This window comes from Odocoileus virginianus, chromosome 11, assembly GCF_023699985.2.
Source record: "Odocoileus virginianus isolate 20LAN1187 ecotype Illinois chromosome 11, Ovbor_1.2, whole genome shotgun sequence".
Classification (NCBI taxonomy): domain Eukaryota; kingdom Metazoa; phylum Chordata; class Mammalia; order Artiodactyla; family Cervidae; genus Odocoileus; species Odocoileus virginianus.
Genome location: NC_069684.1, coordinates 47270043 through 47297249, shown reverse-complemented (window position 1 = coordinate 47297249; position 27207 = coordinate 47270043). Strand labels below are relative to the sequence as shown.

At 41.2% G+C, this 27207-nt stretch overlaps 1 long non-coding RNA gene across 2 annotated transcripts in view; it reads right to left on the bottom strand.

Annotated features, from left to right (window-relative positions):
- LOC110151811 (uncharacterized) overlaps positions 1 to 26095 on the bottom strand; it is a 64769-nt gene extending 38674 nt beyond the window's left edge. Inside the window, exons 1-2 of one of the 2 annotated variants that reach the window (XR_011490385.1) lie at positions 25527 to 26095; positions 24207 to 24295 (exon numbers count right to left, since the gene is read on the bottom strand). This is a non-coding gene — a long non-coding RNA (uncharacterized lncRNA). Of the gene's footprint in view, positions 1 to 24206; positions 24296 to 24922; positions 25034 to 25526 lie in introns of those variants that run through there. The other variant, XR_002318166.2, reaches the window with a different exon arrangement.
- Between the last annotated feature and the right edge of the window lie 1112 nt (positions 26096 to 27207).

Here is a 27207-nt window from a genome sequence, read left to right as displayed (position 1 = left end):
GTTTCTTCCCCTCATGATCTTTATATAATAGGGAGATTTCTCCTTTATAATAAATAATCTCTCAGCTTGTCATTTGCTTTTTGACTTTGCTTTACTTTTTTGCCCTGAGTTCCTTTGGACAGAAGTTTCAAAAACATTCCATAAGAACTCTCCTCGATGATAAACCAGCTTCCAGTTATAAAACTAGTAAGCACAACCAACTTTCCTCCCATGCTTCTTGAGTCAACAATTCATAAGTTTGTTAGGTAGGAAGTTAGGTATGAGGAAGGAGGAGTGGCCTAGCTAAAAAAGGATGCAAGCTGATCTCTAAACCCCATCCCAGACACACCAAGGAAAGCTCACAGATATGCTACAAAAATAACCACAGAGACTTTTCTCCCTCCTGCACATGTGCCCTAAGCAAACGGTGGATACAAAATAACCACAGGGACTTAAAGTAACCTTAGGCAGCTAGGAGCCCATTAATGGTTCATAAATATTCTACACATATATACATCTGATTATAACAGACAGGATTATGGGAAGACATACACAACAAAGCCTGCTGTCATCTAACTTGCAGCTGACAGTCGGCCTTGAGCATATGCCTATTTGCACTCCCTTTCTTGACTGGTGGTGGGTACAAGCCCTATTCTGCACAGGACACAGTCAAAAGGAAGACACAGGAAGTATAAAAAGGGGGGAAGCCAAGTGGGATGGGGAGGATGACTCCTTTGCAGTTGGTTCACTCCCACGTCTTGGGAATGTCTGTGTAATGAAAGATCTGTCTGCTTGAGCTGAACTGAGCTGTAACTTGTCTGTTGTTTTAAACCTTTTAGTCCATCATCCAAAGTTTTGTTGTAATGAGACAACAACTGAGGAAGAGAAATAAACTGACCTGACATTTGATGCCACACTTGATGTCTTGGGAGTGTTAACTCAAAGGTTGGGACCTGAACCCCAGCCACTGGCTTACTTTTCCAAGAGGCTCAACCCAAGTGCCTGAGGCTGGCCTCCCTGCCTTTGAAACCTTACGGCCTTGCACTCCTGACAGAAGATGCCTTAAAATGCTCTCTTGGGGGCAAGCTGACCATTCTTATCACCCACTGAGTGAAACAATTGAAGAGGAGAGGACATTTATGGATATCTGATAAAAGGATCCTCAGATATCAAGTATTGCTGATGGAAAATCCAGGACTGACTCTGTCTCCTTGTGAGGTTCTTAACCCAGCTACCCTTCTGCCCAACCAAGGGCTCTCTCCCCTTCTACTGTTGTCTAGAAACCATTAGACCATTGGATAAAGCCTCGAGAGGGACTGTCAGAAGATCCTTGACCAATCCTGAGAAAATTTGGTACACTAATGGGAGCAGCTTTGTCTTAGATAGAAAAAGGAAAGCAAGACATGCAGTAAAGTAGTCTTCAATTTGGAGACCACTGAGGCTAAAACTTTACCACCAGGAACTTCAGCCCAACTGGCTGAGCTCATAGCTCTGACCCGAGCTTTAGGGCCGGGGAAAACAAAAGCAGTAGCTATTTACACTGACTCCAAGTTTGCCTTTCTGGTGCTAATATGCACATGCTGCCACTTGGAAAGAGAGGGGCCACATGACCGCCCGAGGTCCCCAATCAAATATGCTGACCAAATCCTCAGGCTCCTGGAAGCAGTCCATCTGCCCACTGAGGTTTCCATCTCCCACTGCAGGGGACACCAAAAGCAAAGTAGAGAGGTGGCACGAGGAAACCAAACTGCCAATCAGGGACCTAAGAGAGCAGCGTTACAAAACTGGGACTAATAGGGGTTGCCACCCTAGTCCCACAGTCCACCTTGCCAGAAGCTGCTTCATATATGAAGGCGAGACACTCAAAGCTGAGAGTGAGGGCTTTCAGCAAGCTCGTGTGGGTGGTTCCAGAAGGAGGGACTCTTCTTTCTGCCTGGGAACATCGAATGCAAGTTGGTCAACTCCCTATATGCCACCACTTATTTAGTAGGCAAAGCCCTGGAAAGGCCTTCAGGGGAACAGGCCTCCAAACGACCATAAAACAAGTGGTCTCCTTGTGTCCCACTTGCCAATTAAACAACCCCCAAGGAGCTTGAAAACCCTACCTCGTCCAGCCCAGGGGAAGACTAGCAGATAGACTTTACCCAGATGCCAGTTTCTCAAGGATATAAGTACTTACTAGTCATGATAGATATCTTCACAGACTGGGTAGAAAGGCTTTCCCACCTGGACTGAAAAGGATGAAGAAGTGCTGAAAAAGCTACTCCATGAAATTATTCCAAGATTTGACCTGCCAGGCGGCTACAAAGTAACAACGGGACATCATTTACCTCTTAAGTCACCCAAGGGGTTTCTAAAGCATTGGCCATTACCTGTTACCGCCACTGTGCCTAGGGACCTCAGTCTTCAGGAAAAGTGGAAAGAGCCAACCAATTCTTAAAATTAGCAATAAAAAAGATAACCCAGGAGACCTCCTTCAGATGGAAAGAGGCTTTACCAATAGCCTTCCTCCACACTCACATTGCTCCTAAAGAACAGGTGGTTTTAGCCCTGATGAGATGTTGTATGGAGACCTTTTGGTTAAGTCAATGACCTCTTTCTAGATCCAGAGACTCAAACCCTCCAATCTTACACTATGGTCATTGGGCAATTCCAACAAGAAATGTGCTTGTGGGGTGTCAATCAGAACTCCAAGGATGGACTCTGAGGGACCACCACTATATGCCCCAGGGACTCAAGTCCTAATTAAGGTTTGGAAGTTAAGGTGACTCCTCAAAGGCTCAACTCCAGCTCACATGAAAGGGTCCCTACCCTGTAATACTTTCTACCCCCACAGCATTCAAGGTACCAGGGCAAGACTCCTGGATTCACTACTCTCAAGTCAAGCCACGGAAGGAAACAGGGGAAGACACCCAATAAACTTGTGAGCCTCTGGGAGACCTCCGATGTCTATTCAGGACAGATAAGTCATTCTGACAAACAACCAAAAAATGAAGTTCCTGGGATAAGCTTTCCTGGGATGTCCCTTGCATTCAGCCTGGGCTATGTTGTCGTCTTTCTCTCTCTCGGTTTGTGTTAGTCAACTCCTTTTCATGTCTGTTACTGGTTCTATAGGACCATAAGCAGGACACTGCAATGTGGTTCCTGCATCTCCTGTGCCTTACTGGTTTGAGCTACTCTTATACAGACCCCTTAAGTCCAGCCATCACAGAAATTATGAAGACTTTCAATAAGACTAGCTACTGGGTATGGCCCGACCCAATACTTAAGAAGCTGACTTATATCAACAGATCAGGACTGACCACCAAACACTTAATTTGAAACGAATCAAATCCTGGACAAGGTCACCAGAGCAACATCCTGTTTTCTGTCATTCAAGGATACGCTCTTACAGTCGTTCTGGCCTGTTTGCTTCCTGTTTTCTGAACTTTCTCTCTTGGTTTATTTCTACTCATGTCAACAAGACACAGGCTGGTTCCAATGCAACATGGATACCAACCCCTAACCTGACAACTTCCTCATACCGCCCCCCCCCCGATGGACATCAGAAGCTCTTACCAGCCCCTCTTGCTGACAGCTAGCAAGTGATGGATACTCAAGGCCCAACTCAGCAGGAAGTAGCCAGAATGAAAGACACCCATTTACCAAAGAATTGGGGTCCATACACTTGAGGAGGGGAACATCAGATAGGAAATTAGGCATGAGCAAAGAGGGGTGGTCTCGCCAAAAAGGATTCAAGCTGATCTCTAAACCCCATCCCAGGCCCACTAAGGAGAGCTCACAGATATGCTACAAAAATAGCCACAGAGACTTTTCTACCTCTTGTATATGTGCCAGAGGCACACAGTGGATACAAACTAACCAATGGGCTTCCTCAAGTAACCTTAGGCAGCTAGGAGCCTATTAATGGTTCATACATATTCTACACATATATACATCTGATTATAACAGACAGGATTATGGGAAGACATGCACAACATAGCCTAGTGTTACATGACCTGCAGCTGTCAATCAGCCTTGAGCGTATGCCCACTCCCTTTCTTGACTGGTGGTGGGTACAAGCCCTATTCTGCACAGGGCACAACCAAAACGAAGAGACGGGAAGTATAAAAAGGGGGAAGTCAAGGGGGATAGGACGACGACTGCTTTGCTGCTGGTCTGCTCCCATGTCTCGGGAGTGTCTGTGTCGTAAAAGATCTGTCTGCTTCAGCTGAATTGAGCTTAACTTGTCTGTTGTTTTAAACCCTTTATTCTGTCATTCAAAATTTTTGTTACAATGAGACAAGAACTGAGGAAGAGAAATAAACTGACCTGACGAGTTAATATTTTAAAATTCATTCTTCTACAATCCATTCTATGATCTTCTTGACTTCAGTCAGCACCTTGCCTTGTCAAGGGTCTTTACCTGGTGAAATGATTCAGATTTTCATACCTGACTGTCAGGGTCCTTAGTGGTTTTGCCTTTGTGGGTTACCTCAATCTTCACTAAACTAGATATACAATTACGAAGATGCACTTCAGAGAATCCCCTGAGCTCAGACATGGTTCTCCTTTACCCGAGTATATAGCACCAACTTGAAAGAGATCACTCAGTTCAACCAAATCAGTAATCTGTTTCTTCTGTTGATTCAGAGCCAAGAAGAGGCCCAAATAACTACATGGCGATCTCAGCTCCCATAATAATGGTGCCATTGCTGTATTTCCTGGAGGAATCTGCCTCCCTTTTCTAGGTGAGGAATGATTTAAGCCATTGAACTTAAGCCAGCAGATTCAAAAGTCACAGGAATAGGAAGCAAAAATCTGCAAATGCATTATTAACAGTAATTGTGAGAGAAAATTGTTTACAACCCCAAATCTTAAAGATAAATGCCAACCTAGTATGTTAAAAGTAAATGTGAAATAAGGGCTGTAAGTCTCCCTAATTGTGTTTCCCATGAATACTTTTTTAGGAAGCTACCTGATGATTTTAGCACTCTTAATTTTCTTGCCTCTCTTTCCTATTTTTCTGTCTTTTGTATTTTTATTTTACTTTATGAAAGATTCTCTCCATTTTAAGTCTCAAATTTTTATAGAATTTTTTCACTTCTGCTAGCATTTTTAACTTTCAAGAGCTCTTGTTTTATATTCTAATGTTCTTTTTAAATAGCATCGTGTTCTTGTTTTATGGATTCACTATCTTATCTCTCTAAGGATACTAATGACAGTGGGGAGAAGGTTAATTTCTTTTTCTCTGCATAACTGATTTTGACCAAATTGCCTTTTTCTTTTTATTATCTATCCTTCTTAAAATATTTTTTCTCAATATCTGGTGACCACTGGCTATCCATCATAACTTAGAACAGGATTCCATAAAAGAGTTTGGAGATTTTATGGCTTCTGATTATGGAATGTTGAGTTTTGTGGCACAACTCTTTCATGAGGAAAATGCTGGGGGGGGGGGGGGGCGGGGAACCACAAAAATAACTTTTAAAACACTGAAGAGATTAAGAAACACTGAGGTACTTTGAGGCTAATTTTTGGATGAAAGCCTGTAACAGAGAGGCTAATGAACTATTAGATATTGGAACCAAAACTGCTTGTCCACTAAAGGCATTTGTCAGTGCTGCACATTTGGATTTTAGAGACTTTGTGGGGAAAAGGGGACAGAAATTAAGACTCATGAAATCTCTAACATGGATAGACTTAACAGAGATTCTGTTTATATTGAACTGGGACCCCAGAAGGCTAAATGCTTATTTTAAGAGGAGACTGGCTCAGGAATGTCTTCATATTAAAAAGAGTAATAAAAGGAAAATGAAAGGAAAGGGGCGGCCAAAAGAAGACTTTGTGACAGTCATGCCTAGAGACCAGAACTGTTTATTTACTGTCCAGCCAGGCAAGTCTGGGTTAACCAATGAGCCTCAGGTTGTGAAGTGACTCGGGGGTGATTCTCAGCTGATAACGTCCCCAAATCTCCGGCAGAAACAAATGAAAAACTCTGGCAATGCCCACGAGTCATTTTTCATGAGCAGTTAATGACCAGTCAGGGGTAATCAGGAACTCAAGAACAGAAGTGACATGAGTTTGTATCAGGAAAGCAACAAAGAGCAGCAACACACTCACATTCCACGCATGGAAACATCATATGCATTTTAAGACAATTAAGTTCACTATTAATAATTATAAATGATAGGTTTTTAAATGATAGAGAATAAGGAACAAAAAGCGATATAACTGAAAAAGAATCATACAGATTCTAGACATAAAAAATAGAGTAAGTGAAATGAAAATTGCAATAGATAACCTTGTCAGCCAATCGGTCAGAGTAGAAAAAAGCTGTGTACTGGAAGATAGGTCAGAAGAAATGATCTATAACACATCACAGAGAGAAAAATATGAAAAAAAAATACAGTAAATAAGTGAAGAATGAGGAGGAAATAGTAATAAGGTCAACCTCACAATTGATCTAAGATCCATAAGAATAGAAGAGTAAGAACATGCAGGCTTCCAGTTCAAGATGGTGGAACAGAAGGATGTGCGCTCATCTCCACCTGAGAGAGCACCAAAATTACAATTATCTGCTGAACAACCATCTACAGGAGGATGCTGGAACCTACCAAAAAAAGAAGCTGCAGGGAGATGGTAGGAGGGGTACAATCACGATAAAATCAAAGCCCATATCCACTGGGTGAGTGACCCACAAACTGGAGAGCAATAATACCAAAGAAGTTTTCCCACTGTTGTGAAGGTTCTAAACCCGACATAGGCTTCACAGTCTGGGGATCTGACAAAGGGACTGGGAATCCCCAGGGAATCTGATTATAGGACTTCCACAGGACTGGGGAAACAGAGACTCCAGACATGGAGAGCACAAACAAAATCTTGCATGCACCAAGACCCAGAGGAAAAGAGGAGTGACCCCACAGGAGACTGAACCAAAACTACCTGCTAGTGTTGGAGGGTCTCCTGTGGAGGCGTGGGTCAGCAAGGGCTCACCACAGGGATGGGGGCACTGGCGGCAGCAGTCCTGGAAGGTCCCCCTTGGCATAAACCCTCTTGGACGTCATCATTAACCCTACTATAACCCGAGGCGGGGTCACCTTGGGTCAGACAACTAACAGGGAGAGAGCACAGCCCCACTCAGAAGCGATAACTGGATAAAAGCTTTACTGAGCAAGGTGCTGCCCACCAGAGCAAGCTTTTCCCTATCACCAGTCCCTCCTATCAGGAAGCTTACACAAGCCTCTTAACCTCCTCCATCAGAGGGCAAACAGAAGAAGCAAGAAGAACCACAATCCCACAGCAGCTAAAACAAGACCCACATTACATGAAGTTCATCAGGATGAAAAAGCAGAAAGTTAAGTCCCAGATGAAGGGACAAGACAGACCCCCCTGAAAAACAACTAAACAAAGGGGAGACAGGCAACCTTCAAGAAAAAAGAATTCAGAATAATGATAGTGAAGATGATCCAGGATCTCGGGAAAACAATGGAGAAGATGTAAAACGTTGTTTACCAAAAATCTACAAGAACTAAAGAACAAACAAACAGATGAATAAGACACTAGAAGGAATCCATAGCAGAATAACTAAAGCAGAACAGATAAATGACCTGGGGGACAGTGGAAATTATTGCCACAGAACGGAGTATAAAAAAAAATGAATGAAAAGAAATGAAGACAGCCTAAGAGGCCTCTGGGACAATATTAATTGCACCGACATTCACATTACAGGGGTCCCAGAAGGAGAAGAGAGAAAGGACCTGAGAAAATACTTGAAGAGATAATAGCTGAAAATTTCCCTAAACTGGGAAAGGAAATAGTGAACCAAGTATAGGAAGCAGAGAGTCCTAGGCAGGATAAATCCGGGGAGGAACACACCAAGACACACAGTAATCAAACTGACAAACATTAAAGACAGAGATGAAATATAAAAAGCAACGAGGGGAAAATGACAAATAGCATACAAGGGAACTCCCATCAGGCTATCAGCTGATTTCTCAACAGCATCTCTACAAGCCAGAGGGTAATGGAAAGGAAAGTGAAGTCGCTCAGTCGTGTCCGACTCTTTGCGACCCCATGGACTGCAGCCTCCCAGGCTCCTCCGTCTATAGGATTTTCCAGGCAAGAATACTAGAGTGGGTTGCCATTTCCTTTTAAAGTGATGAAAGGGAATAACCTACAACCAAGAATACTCTACCCAGCAAGACTCTCATTCATATTTGATAGAGAAATCAAAAGCTTTCCAGACCAGCAAAAGTTAAGAGAATTCAGCACCACCAAACTGGTTTTACAACAAATGCTAAAGCAAATTCTCAAGGCAGAAAACACAAGAGAAGGAAAAGATCTACAGTAAATAAACTTGAAATAATTAAGAAAGTGGTTAATAGGATCATACATATCAATAATTACCTTAAATGTAAATGGATTAAATGCACCAACCAAAAGACACAGACTGGCTGGGTGGATGAAAACATGTATATGCATGCACTTGCACCCATCACTGAGCTTTACCCCCTAAATCATATGTAATTATTTTGTATTGTGAGCTGAGCTTGACCCCCTAAATTGTATGTAATTATTTTGTGTTGTGAGATTTAATCATGTTCCTATTATGGCTTGCAATTGTAATTATCTTTTAATTTGTGTCTGGCTATTGACTGTGAAAACTGATAAACATCTTTCACTATTGTGATTATGTAACTGTTACTCACTTAATACCACTGTATCAATATTTGTCAACAGAAAAATAATAGAACTCTATTATCACCAAAACTACAACTTAATAGAAAAACCTGTAATCACTTTTTGAAATCCAGATGCATATCAGAATTACCTCGGAATTTTTTGAAAAATACAAATACCTATGTATTTCTTTTTCTTCTCTTCAGAGCTCCAGATATGCTTCTAATGAGCAGCCATGTTTAAAAACAACTGTACTATATGATGATCTTTTACTTTTACCTAGTTTCACTTTTTCTATTTCATAGTCAATGATCCCATTTCATTTATGTTTTCCAGTTTTCCCATCTCTTCTTTTTCTTAATGTTATTTCTCAAGCCTTTATCAAGCATAGTATACATAATTTATATATTTTATAAAACTTATTAATTTTTGCATAACTAAAAAATTCATGACATTTTGATTCCACTTATTTGACTTAGTATGGATAAAATCCTAGATTTCTAATATAAAAAATAGATATGCAACAAGCAACAAGGTTTTACTGTACAGCGTAGGAACTATAGTATCTTGTAATAAGTTATAATGGAAAATAATTTCACAAGTAATATATGTGCATATGTATAGTTGAATCACCTTGCTGTGCACCTGAAATATTATAAATCAGTTATATTTCAATAAAATATATTAAGGAAAAAAGAGTAAGAACATGCAGTACAAAATGGTTGAAAAGATTCAAGCACATAATGATTAAAATTTTCCCCAAACTGATAAAAACACTAATCCACAGATTCAAAGATCAGTGAATTTCAAGCATGATGAATAACAAGAAATTCACAACAGGTACATCATTGTGAATTTAAGAAGAATGAAAAAAGACAAAATCTGAAAAGTAACCAAAGGAAAAAGGCAGATAATCTTCAAAAGAATGCCAGTTAGATTCACAGGTGACTTCTCATCAGCACCAGAAGTCAGAAAAAATGGAAAGCTGTTTTCAACTGATTAAAGAAAATAACAGTTGCCCTAGAATATTACACCCTGCAAAAGTTCAATAGTAAGGATGAAATAAAGACATCTAAAAATAAAATCCAAAAGGGCACATAATAATATAGCATTAATATCTATAAGGTAGAAAAGAACAGAACTTTTAACAGAAACAGACATATCAACAATCATAATGAGATGTTAACTTAAAGATCAAAGAAAAAACTACAATGGAAATAAAAACGTATTCTGACTGATTGATAACCAAAACTTGCAGGATCAGTAATAGTTAGTCAGATATAGACAGTGTAAATATATAGGCTAGAAATGTTGCAAGGTTCTTGTACTATACAAAGAAAAAACAGGCCAAAAATAAATGAGTTAAGCACCTATCTCAAGAGCTTATAAAAAGCTCAGAAAATATACCCAACGAAAGTAGAAGGAAGGAAATGATAAAGACCAGGGGAAAATCTGCAAAAACACAAAGACAAAATACAGTGGGTCGATAAAAAAGTCTATTTTTTGAAAAGACTTATAAAACTGACAAACTTCTGGCAAAATTAATGAAGAAATAAAGAGAAGCTATAAGCATCTAGTATCAGAAATGAAAAGGAAACAGCACTCCAGATGCCTCAGCATTAAGTAAGAGAATTTTTAACAACTTTATACCAAAATTCTTGAATAGATACATGAACAAATTCCTAGAAAAATGTGATTCACCGAAGTTGATTCAAGAAAATTTTTTAAAATCTGAAAAAAAATTCACTAATGAAAAACAAGGAACACTTTATACTCTTTAGTAATCCTTCTAAAAGAATAATGAAAAGCTGAGTTGGTTTCACTAGTATACTCTTTAGTACTCCTTCTAAAAGAATAATGAAAAGCTGAGTTGGTTTCACTAGTGCATTCCACCAAAACATTTAAGGAAGAAAAGAATTCAACCCTTCACAATTTTTTTCCAAGGAAGAGAACAGTAAGGAGTACTTTCCAACTAATTTGGTACCTCAGTACCAAAATCTGACAGTATGGAAGGGAAAAGTACAAAGAAAACACAAGAATATAAACATAAGAACCCTAAACAAATATTAGTAAGTCAAAGTTCAGTTCAGTCGCTCAGTCGTGTCCGACTCTGTGACCCCATGAATCGCAACATGCCAGGCCTCCCTATCCATCACCAACTCCCGGAGTTGACTCAAACTCATTTCCATAGAGTCGGTGATGCCATCCAGCCATCTCATCCTCTGTTGTCCCCTTCTCCTCCTGCCCCCGATCCATCCCAGCATCAGGGTCTTTTCCAGTAAGTCAACTCTTCACATCAGGTGGCCAAAGTATTGGAGTTTCAGCTTCAACATCAGTCCTTCCAATGAACACACAGGACTGATCTCCTTTAGGATGGACTGGTTGGTTAGCAACACTTAATATGCTGGTAAGTCTAAGTAAGCACAAATAAAAGGGATAATACATTCAGTAAATCCACTACATTTACACACTAGAGAGATGTTATCATGTGAACATCTCAGGATGTGCAGAAAAAGCATTTAAAGAAAATTCAACATCTTTTCATGATTAAATAAAACCTTAATAATAGAAGGAGAATCCTTAAGAGGTAAAGGATATCTACAAAAACATATAATAAGCACCACACTTAATAGTGACCATTAGAAGTTTGCCTTTATTAGTAGATGAGTCTTGGAGACCTAATGCACTGTTTAGTGAATATAGGCAACAATATTGTATTATAATCAAACTTGCTAACAGACTAAATCTTAATTACTCCCATCACACATAAAGATGATTATTATGTGATGTGATAGAGGTGCTAGTACTATAATGGCATTCACATAAAAACATATCAAATCAACATTTGGTACACACCTTGAACTTAAATATTACACATCAAATATATTTTATTTAAAAAAAAAGAAATATTCTATCAAGAAATATTTTCTCAGCATTATACAGGAGCTCTGAGCCAGTGTCATAAGACAAGAAAAAGATTTAAGAATAAATATTAATAATTATAATCACTATATAACTATAATGGATATAATTATATAGTAATATTATATAGTATACATATAATATGTAATAAATACAATATGCAAACAAGTAATGTAATCATAATAATATAATTATAATCATTAGTCACTTTAATAATTTTTTTCAGAATAACAACTATATAATTTTGAAGCCTGGCGGGCTGCAGTCCATGGGGTCACAAAGCATCAGGCACACTTAGTGACCGAACAATAGTTTCTTTACAATGTTGTGTTGGTTTCTGCTGCACAGCAAAGTAATCAGCTATACACATACATATATCCACCCACTCTTTTTTATATTTCCTTCCCACTTCAGGTAGCAACAGAGAATTTAGCAGAGTTCCCTGTGCAATACAATAGATCCTAATTTACTATTTCATCCATAGTAGTGTACACATGTCATTACCAACCTCCCAATTCATCCCACCCACTCCCCTTCCTCACTCCCCCTGTGCATAATTTGTTCTATAAGTCTGTGTCTCTATTTCTGCTTTGCAAATAGGTTAATCTGTATCATTTTTTCTAGATTCCACATAAAAGTGATATAAGATACTAGTTTTTCTCTTTTGACTTTACTTCATTCTGTATGATAGTTTCTAGTTCCATTCACATCTCTGTAAAGGACACAATTTTGTTCCTTGTTATGGCTGAGTAAATATTCCATTGTGTATATGTACTACATCTTTATCATTCCTCTGTTGATGGACATGTAGGTTGCTTCCTTGTTCTGGCTATAGTAAATAGTGCTGCAATGATCACTGGAGCACATTTATCTTTTTGAATTATGGTTTTCTTCAGGTATATGTATGTCTAGCAGTGAGATTGCTAGGTCATGTAATAGTTCTATTTCTAGTTTTTTAAGTAATCACCATACTATTCTCCATAGGGGCTGTATCACTCTACATTTCCATCATCAGTGTAAGAGGGTTTCCTTTACCCCATACACTCTCCAGAATTTACGGTTTGTAGATTTTATGGTGATGGCCATCCTGATCAGTGTGAAATGAAACCTTATTGTACTTTTGATTTACATTTCCCTAATAATTAGTGATGTTGAGCATCTTTTCATGTTTTGTTGGCCATCTGTATGTCTTCTTTGGAGAAATGTCTATTAGATCATCTGCCCATTTTTTGATTGGGCTTTTTTTTTTTTTAATATTAAGCTGCATGAGCTGCTTATGTTTTGGAGACTAATCTCTTGTCAGTTGCTTCATTTGTAAATATTTTCTTCCAATCTGAGGCTTGTCTTTTCATCTTGTTTATGGTTTCCTTTGCTGTGCAAAAGCTTTTAATTTAATTTGTTTATTTTTGTTTTTATTTTCATTACTCTAGGAGGTGGGTCAAAACAGATTTTGCTGCCATTTGTGTCAAAGAGTGTTCTGCCCATGTTTTTCTCAAGGAGTTTTACAGTGTCCGGCCTTACATTTAGGTCTTTAACCCATTTTGAGTTTATTTTTGTGTACGGTGTTAGGGAGTGTTTTAATTTCGTTCTTTTACAGGTAGCTGCTCAGTTTTCCCAGCACCATTTATTGAATATACTGTCTCTTCTCCATTGCCTCCTCTGTCATAGACCAATAGGTGCATGCGTTCCCCTCTGGGCTTTCTATCCTTTTCCATTGATCCATATTCCTGTTTTTGTGCCTGTACCATGCTGTCTTAATGAAGAGCTTTGTACTATAGTCTGAAGCCAGCGAGCCTGATTCCCCCAGCTCTGTTTTTCTTTCTCAAAATTGCCTTGGCTATTCGAGGTGTTTTGTGTTTCCATACAAATTATAAAACTTTTGTTCTAACTATGTGAAAAATGCCACTGGGATAGGGATTGCACTGAGTCTGTAGACTGCTTTTGGTAGTATAGCCACTTTCACAATATTGATTCTTGCGTTTCAAGAACATCGTATATCGCTCCGTTTGTGTCATCTTTGATTTCTTTCATCAGTATAATATTCTGAATAGAGGTTTTTTTGCCTTGCTAGGTAGCTTTATTCCTAGGTATTTTGCTATTTTTGTTGCAATGGTAAATGGGACTATTTCCTTAACTTCTCTTTTTGATCTTTCACTGTCAGTGTATAAGAGTGGAAGAGATTTCTATGCATGAATTTTTATATCCTGTAACATTACCAAATTCACTAATTAGTACCAGCAGTTTTCTGATAAAATTGATAACTGGTAAAACTGATAAATCTTTAGCCAGACTCAGGAAGAAAAAAAAAGGAGAGGACTCAAATCAATAAAATAAGAAATGAAAAATGAGAAATTCCAACTGACACTGCAGAAACACAAAGGGTCATAAGAGACTACTATAAGCAACTATATGCCAATAAAACAGACAACCTGGAAGAAATGGACAAATTCTTAGAAAGGTACACTTTCCTTCACTGAAGGAAACACCTTCCAACACTGACCCAGGAATAAATAAAAAATATGGATAGACCTATCACAAGTAATAAAACTGTAATTAAAAATCTGCCAACAAAGGGCGGCCTGGGGTGCTGAGAGATACACACACAAACCTCGGCGGAGCAGACGGTGGGGTCAGGGAACAGAAAAGTGACACACAAGCCTCTGCCTAGCAAGCTTTGGCCTGCAGCACAGGGTGGGCCTGCAGGCAGAAGCTACAGCAAAGATCCCAGGGAGAAGCAGGGGGCTGGTGGCAGTGAGGATGCGCGCTAAGAGGGCTACTCTGACGCTGCTGTGGAAATACCACTGCCTAAGCCACTGCCAAAGCCGAGGACTGCTCAAGGCCATACTGAATCCATAGACACCCAAAACCTACTAGTGAAAACTGTGCTGCCTTTCAGAGAGATGAGATCCAGCTCCACCGAAATGAACACAGGCACAAGTCCCCCCAGCCAGGAAGCCGTCACAGGACACTAGTCCAAGCCCATCCACTGGGGGAAAACTCCACAACTAAGAACAACAAGCACCTTGAGAACTTTTTTCTTTCTTTTAAATCACACTTTTGATTCCTCCTACATACTTCGACCTTTAACTTGGCTTTTTGTGGAGTTATGGATTTTTCCTTTTTAAGATTTTTTTCTTCCTTTTTTGTAATTTTGGTTTTTTTCTGTTTTTTTTATTGTTCTTTTCCTGCTGTAGCTATTCTTTAATATATACAAATCTTTTTCATATGTCTATTTATCTTTGCTTTTCTATTTTTTCTTTTAATCCTTTCCTTCACCCCTTCCTTTTCTCTTTTCTCTCCCTTCTTTTCTTCCCCCTTCACTCTCTTTTTTCACCATGTACATTAATTTTTATGTTTTCTCTGCTATATTTCCCAGTTGGCGCTCCGCTGTGGCTCAGTTTTCTGGTCTGAGTGTTCAGTTAGCTCTGTTTTTAATTGATCATTGTCATTTTTGGTTTCCTTTGCTCACCAAGTGAGTCTCTTGTACTTTCTTTTCTCTGGAATACTTTGGTTATATTTGTGTGTCTGTAGGTGTGTGTATGTGTCCCATTGTTATTCTAATTACCTGCCTGATCCTGTATTTTCCATTTATCTGGGTTTGTCTTTTATTTCATGTTATGTTTTGCTTTTTGTCTTGGTGTGTTTGCTTTAATCCCCTTTAATCCCATAACAAACAACTCATGGAATCTCAGTCTTCCATCCAAGGACTGGGCCTGAACCACTGAATTGGGCGCATTGAATCCAGGATCTCAGACAGCCAGAGAACTCCAAACCCCAGGGGTTTAATTACTGAGACCTTTCAGGAAAGCCTACACTTGTGCACAAAGTCTGGTAACACCCAGCTGCCGATGGTATCCAGTGCAGGACACTTTTACCCAAACAACAAGCAAGACAAAAACACGAAAACCATCATCAGCAACAGGACTCCCATAGACACTCCAAGACATACCGCCTCACACAGCCCTACCCGTTGGGGAAAGAAAGAAAGAAAAAAAAATTCACCTGCTCAGAGTAGAATGCAAACACAAGTCACACTCAACAAGAAGTCAACACAAACAACTGAACCAACCTTTCCCACCAAGGGCAAAAACCAAAAGGAAGAAGGAATATGACCCTAAAGCCTTGGAAAAGGAGACCTCAAACAGAGCAAACTAGGGGAGGAAAAAAGATAAGAAAGAGAAATACAGCACAAATGACAGAACAAGGTAGAAACTTACAAGGCCAAATAAATAAAGAGGAAGCAGGCAAGCTACCTGAAAAAAAGAATTCAGAATAATGATAGTAAAGATGTTCTAATCCCTCGAAAATAGAGAAAATGCAAGAAGCAATTATCAAAGACATAGAAGAAGTAAAAAATAAACAGAGATGAACAACATAATTACTGAAATTAAAAATACTCTGGAAGGAACCAATATTAGAATAACTAAGGCAGAACAATGGATAAGTGAGATAGAAAATAGAATGGTGGAAATGACTGCTGAAGAGCAGAATAAAGGAAAAAGAATGAAAGAATTGAGATACCCTCAGGGACCTCTGGGACAATATTAAACACACCCTCGAGTTATAGGTGTCCCAGAGGAAGAAGAGACAAAGAAAAGCACTGAGAAAAATTTTGAAGTGATTATAGTAGAAAACTTCCCCAACATGGGAAAGGAAATAGTCAATCAAGTCCAAGAAGTGAAGAGAGTCCCATACAGGATAAACCCAAGGAGAAACATGTTGAGACACATACTAAATAAGCTAACAGAGTTTAAACACAAAGAAAGAATATTAAAAGCAGCATCGGAAAAGCAACAAGTAACATACAAGAGAAAAGTCCATACAATTAACAGCTAATCTTTCAGTAGAAACTGTGCAGATTAGCAGGCAATGGCAGGATATATTTAAAGTACTGGAAAAAAAAAAATCTACAACCGAGATTACTCTACTCAGCAAGGATCTCATTCCAAATTGATGGAGAAATCAAAAGCTTTACAGATAAGCAAAAGTTAAGAGAACTGAGCACCCAACAAACTAGCTTTATAACAAGTACTAAAGGTATTTATATAGGAATTAAAGACAAGAGACAGGAAAGATTACAAAAACAAACCCAGAACAATTAACAAAATGCCAATAGGAACATATATATCAATAATTACTTTAAATGTAAGTGGATTAAACACTCCAATCAAAAGACATACTGGCTGAATGGATAAAAAAAAAAAAAACAAGACCCATATATATGCTGTCTACAAGAGAGCCACTTCAAACCTAGAGATACACACAGACTGAAAGTAAAAGGACGGAAAAAGATATTTCATGCAAATGGAAGTCAAATGAAAGCCAGAGTGGCGATTCTCATTTCAGACAAAATAGACTAAGAATATTATAAGAGATAAAGGAGGATACTACATAATGATCAAGGGATCAACCAAGAAGACATAATAATTGTAAATACTTATGCACCCAACATAGGAGCACCTCAGTACATAAGGCAAACACAAACAGACATAAAAGGGGAAATTGACAGCAACACAATAATAGTGTGTTGCTAAAACACCTCACTTACACCAATGGACACATCATCAAAACAGAAAGTCAATAAGGAAAGACAAATGTTGAATGAAACATTAGACCAAACGGATCTAACTGATATCTTCAGTTCTTCCATCCAAACGCAGAATACACTTTCTTCTCAAGTGCATATGGAACATTCTCCAGGATAATCTTGGATCACAAATCAAGCCTCAGTAAATTTAAGAAAACTGAAATTGTATCAAGCATTTTCTTTCACCATAATGCTATACGACTAGATATCAATTACAGGAGAAAAACTGCAAAAAACACAAACACATGAAGATTAAACAATACATTTCTAAGTAACAAAAAGGTTACTGAAGAAACAAAGGAACTCAAAAGACTGCTAGAAACAAATGACAAATAAAACATGATGACCCAAAACCTATGGGATGCAGCAAAGTAATTCTAAGAGGGAAGTTTATAGCAATACAATCCCACCTCAAGAAACAAGAAAAACACTGAATAGACAACCTAACTCTATACCTAAAGCAGCTGGAAGAAGAACAGAAAAACCCCAAAGTTAGTAGAAGGAAAGAAATAATAAAGATCAGAGCATAACTGAAAAAGAAATGGAGGAAACAACAGTAAAGATTAATAAAACTAAAAGCTGGTTCTGTGATAAGATAAACAACACTGACAAACCATTAGCCAGACTCATCAAGAAAAATGGGGAAAAAAATCAACAAAACTAGGAACGAAAAAGGAGAGGTCACAATAGACAATGCAGAAACACAAATGCTCATAACAGACTATTATGAGCAACTATACACTAATAAAATGGACAACCTAGAGGAAATGGACAGATTCATAGGAAAGTTCAACCTTCCAAGACTGAACCAGGAAGAAATAGAAATTATGAACAGGCAATTACAAACAATGAAATTGAAACTATGATAAAAAATATCCCAAGAAAAAAAAGATAAAACCCCAGGGCCAGATGGCTTTATAGGTGAATTCTATCAAACACATACAGAAGAGTTAATGCCTATCCTTCTGAAACTCTTCCAAAAAATTGCAGAGGAAGGAACACTTCCAAACTCATTCTACGAGGCCACAATCAACCTGATACTAAAACCAGACAAAGATATCATAAAAACAAAATTATAGGCCAGTATCACTGATGAACACAGACACAAAAATCCTCAACAAAATTCTAGCAAACAGAATTCAACAAGACATTAAAAAGATCATACACCATGACCAAGTGAGGTTTATCCCAGGGAGGCAACACATTCTTCAATATATGCAAATCAATCAATGTGATACCCCATATTAACAAACTGAAAGATAAAAACCATTGGATAATTTCAACACATGCAGAAAAAAACTTTGAACAAAATTCAGCACCCATTTATGATAAAAACTCTTAGAAAAAAGGGCATAGAAGGAACCTATCTTAACATAATAAAGGTCACATACAACAAACCCACAGCAAACATTATTTTCAATGGTGAGAAATGAAGCATTCCCTCTACAATCAGGAATAAGACAAGGGTGCCCACTCTTGTCACTATTATTCAACATAGATTTGGAAGTCCTAGCTACAGCAATCAGAAAAGATATTAAGAAGAGGTGGCAAGAATACACAGAAGAACTATATAAAAAAGATCTTCAGGACTCAGATAACCACAGTGGTGTGATCACTCACCTAGAGCCAGACATCCTGGAATGTGAAATCAAGTGGGCTTTAGGAAGCATCACTATGTACAAGCTAGTAGAAGTGATGGAGTTCCAGTTGAGCTACTTCAAATCCTAAAAGATGATGGTGTTAAAGTGCTACACTCAGTATGCCAGCAAATTTGGAAAACTCAGCAGTGGCTGCAAGACTGGAAAAGGTCAGTTTTCATTCCAATCCCAAAGGAAGGCAATGCCAAAGAATATTCAAACTAATGCACAATTGCATTCATCTCACATGCTAGCAAAGTAATGCTCAAAATTTTCCAAGCCAGACTTCAACAGTATGTGAACTGTGAACTATCAGATGTTCAAGCTGGATTTAGAAAAGGCAGAGGAACCTAAGATCAAATTGCCAACATCCGTTGGATCATCGAAAAAGCAAGAGAGTTCCAGAAAAACATCTATTTCTGCTTTACTGACTATATATCAAAACCTTTGACTGTGTGGATCACAACAAACTGTGGAAAACTCTTCAAGAGATGGGAATACCAGACCACCTGACCTGCCTCCTGAGAAATCTGTATGCCAGTCAGGAAGCAACAGTTAGAAATGGACATGGAACAACAGACTGGTTCCAAATAGGGAAAGGAGTACATCGAGGCTGTATATTGTCACCCTGCTTATTTAACTTACATACAGAGTCCATCATGAGAAATGCAGGGCTGAAAGAAGCACAAGCTGGAATCAAGATTGCCAGGAGAAATATCAATAACCTCAAATATGCAGATGACACCACCCTTATGGCAGAAAGCAAAGAAGAACTAAAGAGCCTCTTGATGAAAGTGAAAGAGGAGAGTGAAAAAGTTGGCTTTTTTTTTTTTTGAGTTTTACTTAACATTTAGAAAACTAAGATCATGGCATCTGGTCCCATCACTTCATGGCAAATAGGGAAACAATGGAAACCGTGACAGACTTTATTTTTGGGGGCTCCAAAATCAAGGCAGATGGTGACAGCAGCCATGAAATTAAAAGACGCTTGCTCCACTGGAAGAAAAGCTATGACCAACCTAGACAGCATATTAAAAAGCAGAGACATTAAGTTGCTGACAAAGGCTCCTCTAGTCAAAGCTATGGTTTTTCCAGTAGGCATGTATGGATGAGAGAGTTGGACTACAAACAAAGCTGAGCGCTTTCATCAAAGAATTGATGCTTTTGAACTGTGGTGTTGGAGAGGACTCTTGAGAGTCCCTTGGACTGCAAGGAGATCCAACTAGTCAATCCTAAAGGAAATCAGTACTGAATATTCATTGGAAGGACCGATGCTGAAGCTGAAACTCCAATATTCTGGCCACTTGATAGGAAGAACTGACTCATTGGAAAAAAACCCTGATTCCGGGAAAGATTGAAGGCAGGCGGATAAGGGGTTGACAGAGGATGAGAGGGTTAGATGGTATCATCGACTCAATGGACATGAGTTTCAGCAAGCTCCGGCAGTTGGTGATGGACAGGGAAGCCTGGCCTGCTGCAGTCCATGGGGTCACAAAGAGTTGGGACGTGACTGAGCAACTGAACTGAACACCATGATCAAGTGGGATTGTATCCCAGGGATACAAGGATTCTTCGCAAATCAATCAATGTGATGTACCATATAAACAAACAAGAAAAAAACCACATGAACATCTCAGCAGATGCAGAAAAAGCTTCTGACAATATCCAACATCCATTTATGACTTTTGTTTGCCCAGACTTTACATTTAAACTGCCTTTATATGTACAATCAGAATAAAAACCCTTTACTAAACCACATGCAGATTTTTGGTTAAAAAGAAGATAAGGACGATCAAACCCAGAGGGGCTGCTGGGTTGACCAGTCTGTGTGCTGAGCCTTGAGGTATTTATGGTGAAGGCTCTGCTCTGAGACCCTGCAGGCCCAGGTCAAGGGATGTGGGTGGAGCATCCTCCTCTTAACCCCTTACCAGCTCTGAGATATAGCAACATTCATTTCACATAAAATGGCTAAGGGGTTTTTACTACTGGAAACAATTTGACATTAATTTTCAAGAGGTGCCATCTTTCAGTTCAATGTGTTTCACGGGTCACATGATCTTCGATTACCAAGGTGACACTCAGGACAATTTTATGGCAAATTGAATCCCAAATTACAGCCCCTAAAGGAGTCTGCATAACAATGATCTGTAAGGGCCCAGCAGGGGGTCTGAGCCAGGTTATATTGTCATCAAATGCAGTCACTAACGTAACATTTCAGTGGGAACAAGAGGAATGTATTGTTAAGACACATGCTTTTCTTTTTCCTTCAGAAAAGGAGGGCTCAAATCACCATGGACATGGAATAATAAAGACAGAATTATTTTTGCATGAATTGTGATTTCCTCCTGGCTGAGTTAAGAAACATGACCCACAATGAGAGGACGGGAATTACTCACCCTTCCTATTCTTTTCCCCTCCTCTCCTCTCTTTCATTAACCTCTCTGATTGTTTTAGTTCTACTGTAGGCATTTTATTCCTAACATTTGATAAACCAGTGTCATTGGAATAACAGAGCACAAGAAAGTCTGACTGGATTACTAAGCAAAACCTGTAAAAATAACAAGCATCATCCACAGACTACTCTCTGAGGTATTTCATGATGTGAATCCTCTGCACACAGCAATGTGCTGAGTTTTGCAAGATCCTAGTAAGACAGGCTTCCTACCTTTTGAGAACCTCCTATAGAAACCAGCGGAGAAGGCAATGGCACCCCACTCCAGTACTCTTGCCTGGAAAATCCCATGGACGGAGGAGCCTGGTGGGCTGCAGTCAGTCCATGGGGTCGCGAAGAGTCAGACATGACTGAGCGACTTCACTTTCACTTTTCACTTTCATGCACTGGAAAAGGAAATGGCAACCCACTCCAGTGTTCTTGCCTGCAGAATCCCAGGGATGGCAGAGCCTGGTGGGCTGCCGTCTATGGGGTCACATAGAGTCAGACACGACTGAAATGACTTAGCAGCAGCATAGAAACCAGATATTAACACTGATTTCACGTGGCTGCACATGCATTTACAATCACAAATATGAAACAAATATAAGAGATAAAAAAGTTGATTGTGCCCCATCAAGCAACATTCCCCCATGACTTAAGTAGTTCTCTCATACATTAAATATTGGACGATTAGTGAATTTTTATGATTCTTCAGGGAACATGGACTTATCACATTGCAAGTACATGTAAAAACTATACTCTGGAACTTCATTCTATTGGTTCATATTTCTTATGTATAGAATATAAATTTCTAACTAATTTAAAAGAATAAATGTTATTCAGTTTTTTGCTGTTCTGCTTTTCTTTAAAAACTTCAAATTAACTGCTATGTGATATGTGACTACTGAACGCATTTAACCACTGAAAATATGCCTATTTTGTGCAAGGCTCTGTTCTAGATACTAGGAAACAGTCACTGCAAAGCCCATCAGAGACACTGCCCAGTAGTGAAGACAGAACAGACAAAACAATGATGTGTGATTTTCAGTCACTAAGTACTCGTCTCCTGGGTGCTGAAGACATAGAATGAGCCTTCTAGAGATTCACTGCCAATTCCCAGAAAATGGAGGGTATAGACTCGAGAGAGAGGGAGTGAATGTGAGCAAGCACTCGCAAGACAGGAGTTAGGAAAGTGAAGAAATTAACTATTATGGAGTGGATTCTGTCTCCCTTCCCCAAGTTTGTATGTTGAAATCCTAACCCCAGTACCTCAAAATATGACTGCATTTGGACCAGGGCTTTCATAGAGGTGACTAAGTTAAAATGAGGCTACTAGGGATGGGCCTAATCCAATCTGACTGTTGTCCTTAAAAGAAGAGGAAATTTAAACATACAAAGAAATACCAGAGGGGTGTGTGCATGGAGAAAAGACCACGTGAGGACACAGCAAGAGGGTGGCCGTCAACAAGCCAAGGGGAGAGGCCTTCAGAGAAAACTTACCCTGCCAGCACTTCAGTACTGGTCTTCCAGCCTCCAGGAGAGAAAGTTGTTTAAGCCTGTGGTATTTTGTTATTGCAGCCCTATGTTAACCATTCTGTTGGGATTTTTAAGAAAAAACAATCTCAAAGTTCCAGAAGACTTGCAAGTACAGGACAAAAAAAAAAATTGTTTTTTCCTGAATTATTTCAGACTAAGTTGTTGACAAACCAGAAAGTTCCTGAGAGTTTTCTATAAATGATACAAAGATTCTTGCAGCTGTTGCCTGAGGATGTGGGATGTTAGTGAAAAAAACCAGGAGATTTCTTGTGTCCTGTCTCTACCGTAAGCTCTGTGGCTTTGGGTAAATTACCTCTGCATCCAGTGACAATGAGGCTAAATAACTTCTGAGTTTGCTTCCAACACATTGTGATTTTATATCTGAGGGACTTTTTTTTCTACCATGAGGGTTAAGGGCAAAAATGGTTCCGTACTGTCCACCAGTGCCAAGGGCACCTGCCCACCATCTGTCCCTGAGCTTGTCAGCCTGTGGCCTTTGACAGGGCGTCCAGCCTTACCTTCCTCCAACTGACCAGAAGCCTCCTGACCCTGCAGCCAAGCCCAGCTCCTGGCAGTCTCTTTCCTCGTGCCCCTGTGCTCATGTTCCTCACTCTGTGCCAAATGCCCTTCTGCCTTCCCCCCCATGCTCCTGGAAACTTTCTGCTCACTCTTTCTGATCATTCCAAGGAGACCTCTGTGCTGCTTAAGCATCTATTCACTCCCTGCAAAACTTATCACAGCAATGTAATTGCTCCTCTATTTGTCCTTCTTCCCATTAGACTCCAGATCTCTAGAGGAAAGGACTTGGGTCTCTTCCTTTCCTGCAGCCTCAGATACTGCTGCCAAGCATGGCTCACAATAGGTCATCAGTGGATAAACATGCCTTAGGAACTGCGGGCTAGACACTGTGCTGGGCTGGGTGGAGAATGGTCCTGCTCTTGGGGAGAAAGATAATAAAAGAGCTAACCACAACAGAAGAGAGAGTGACCATCACTGTGACAGAGGTATGCTAGAGGGGAAAAGGAAGTTCACCAGAGGGTACGTTTCAGACCTGGAAAACCTTCCATTAAGCTAGACAGATGCACACTTGGACTTCACCAATAGTACTTTGCCAGGGGCAGGTAGTGAAGCAATGTTTGCTAGACTCTAAGCTCGTAAAGGACTTAAGACCATGACTGCCCTCATTAACTGTTGTCTCCCCAGCGACACACTGTGGTAACCAATAAATATTTGTGCAATGAGTGCATGAATGAACCAACAACCAGGTCCTCCTTCCTGTTCTTTTCAAATGCTTTTCCTGCCTTCCCTCTCACCTTCTGATTTGTCCTTGTCCAAAGATGTGAGCTAATACTTAACCTAAAGGAGGTGGTGATGAAGATCAAAGACATTAACAAATATGAAAGCACTTACTACAGCATAAAGTGCTCTATAAACATGAGTCACTACTTACCATGTCTTCCCTTCCATGGGGCATGTTGGCTGAAGCCATTCTGGGCTGACCTGGTTGGGGTTCAGAAGCCCTTAGGACCTTATATTTTCCTGTCAATGCAAAAGAAAAAAAAAAAAAGACTCAAGCCTTTTCAATTTACCATTCTTTAGATGTGTCCTACGTTTTAATAAGGACCTTAGAGACTCCTTCCTTTGCAACCAGAAAAGAATAATTTGGGTGCAGTAATTAGGGTTCACGCAGTCATTGCTCCCGTGGACAGTCCTAATGAGGGTTTTTCTTTTTTCTTATTGAGCTCTCCCAAAGGGAGCTCTTATTAGAAAGAAAGGAGTTCCACAGTCATGGTGGGAGGCAGCCTGTAATATTAGTCAGGGTTCTCCAGAGAAACAGAACCAATAGGATGTGTGTACATACGGAAAAAGGATGTCTGTTCACTGCTGTGGGTCACACAGGAGTACGCAGGGGTTGAACCATGCTTAAATCATGAGCTGGGGCCGGTAAGAGGGGCTGCCACCGGCCTGCAGCCTGAGATGGCTCAGAAGGCTACAGGGAGGTGTTTGGTGGAGCAAAGCCCCTCCGCCCGTCTGTGCCCGAGTGAATTGAAACGCTCCATCAGGGACAAGGAGAAGCCTCCTTCCCTGCCAAGAACTCCTGAACCGAAAAGTCCCCAATTATCTGCTGGGGCAGAGCGAGAGGGAGACATGGACAAACCAGCCGACCTCATGCAAGGTGCCAGAAGCTTGAGGGTTCAAGTCGCTCCCTTCTCCTTCTCCAGGCTTGGCGTAGCGCGTCTAAGGCGCTCATTTTGGACTTTTACAGCACGGTCTTCCTTGTCTATTAAAAAAAAGGCACGTGATGCTGAGTGAAGTGGGTTTCCCAGGTGGCGCGAATGGTTAAAAAAAACCTGCCAGTGCTGGAGGCACAAGAGCCACAAGTTCAATCCCTTGGTTGGGAAGATCACCGGAAAGGAAATGGCAACCCACTCCAGCATCTTTGCCTGGAGACTCCCACGGACAGAGGAGCCTAGTGAGCTACAGTCCATGGGATCGCACAGAGTCGGCCATGGCTGAAGCCACTCAGCACACAGCTGAGTGAAGTGGAGAAGGACGGGGATGATGAAATTATTGCCTACCCATGCCGCCCCTGATACAGCCACCAGGTGAAAACAGTTGGCAAAGGCGGGGAGACGGAGCGGGGGAAAGCGGTAAAATCAGTTCAGGTTTTCAGGTGTCCAAAATAGGAAACTCAGGAGGCAGGGCCTCCTGGGAGAGGCTGTGGAGAAGGTAAAACGGATCTCCCCTCAGTCTCTTGAACCTTTCTTACCTCCAGTCCCCTCCACCTTTTTGCCTCACCCTCGAGGCAGGTCCAGCTTCTAAAACTAAGACGCTTCCTTTCTCCTCCACAGTTAGAAAACTTTCCAGAAAGATCAGCAGCCTGAAGCTGGTGTGTCTTGGTAACCCAGCGCTGAAGTCGCTCAAGCCCAGGGCAGCTGCACCGTCCCACGGGATCCGGGTGACCAGCGCCTCCGACGGCGCCGAGGCACATGGTGGATCGCTGTGCCCTGCGAAGCGCAGTCCCGGCCCCCCGCAGCCCCGCGTCCACGTGCAGACTGCGGGCGGGCGCGGAGGATCGCGTCACTCTACCCCGCCCCAACCCGCCCTCCGCCCGACTGAGCCGGGACCCTGGCGCCGCGCGCCCATCACGTCTGTGAACCGCGGCCGAGTCTCCGGCGGCCACACATTAGTTCAGGGTCTGGTTGCCTCTCCTCTGACGGGCATGTGTGCGTGCACAGTGCGGACTCAAGCCGTAATTCTTCATTTTTCACTTGTACTCGACAAAGACTCCATTACCACCTCGGCTCGCCCCGGGGGGCGGTGGCCGCAGGAGACGCGGGCGAGGCGGAACTGGCAATTTCCGCCCCCCCCCCCCCCCCCCGCCCCCCCCCCCCGCCCCCCCCCCCCCCCCCCCCCCCCCCTAGAGAAGGCTGCGCGTGCGCACAGTGGCCCGGCCGCCCCCGGGAGGCGCCTGCAGACCGTGCCCTCCCGGGCTGCTCCAGTACATTAAAGCGTTCTTTGTGAACAGGGGTTCGCGGGAGCTGCAGGGAACACCTCAGGGGTAGTCAGTTAGTCTGCAGCGAAGTCTGGAACCATCCGCCAAGAATGGCTAGCCAGGGCGTGAAGGACTCAGAGCTACACAGCACAGTAATCAGTTTAAACCTCATCACCTGAATCAAACCAGGGGACTCGTGAATTATATAGCTAAGGCATTTTGAAATTGTTTTTCCTAGTAATATTAGAGAGATTGAAGACATGTGGTCGACTTGAGAAACAAACTGAACCATCCTTGGTGGGGGGCGGGGAGGGTGTACCTGCATCCAGCAAGGCGTTTGGAGCGAGGCCTTGGGTCTGGGGTTCCACTTGATCCTGTGTCCCCATCTTTCAGGGAAGAGCTGGCAGCTATGCCCCCTGGAGCAGCTGCCTGCACCCCTCGAACGGGGGTTCTCCTCGGAGTGACTGAGGACGGGGAGCAGGCAGGGTCACAGGATGCTATGAACCTGGGACCAAGAAAAGTACCGTGCAGCAGAATCCCACCACCTGGGCCTTCATCAGTCATCCCAACTCTGGGAGCAGACTTTGGGGAGTGGGGGACTGACAACCCATCTACGTCCAGCAGGAGGAGACCCCTGAGGGTTATAAACGAATGGACTAGCGCTGAATGAGGCCACGGGATGACAGGCACAGCCCGTGGGAGAAGTGAAAGCATGTCTGAAGGGTCTTTATTCTAATTATTAAATGCCTGGCACTCTACTATCTTACCTCTGGTGAGCATTAGCAGATTCTGACATCCTTCTGCATACACCGTCTCCTTTTATTGTCAGAACCAGCCCGAGGGACCTCGGCCACACATTCACTTCTACACAGACAGGGAATCTGAACCCAAAGATCTCCCTTGATCCTCTCAAAATTGAGTGCAGAATGCTGTTTTCAAACTAGCACACAGGTTT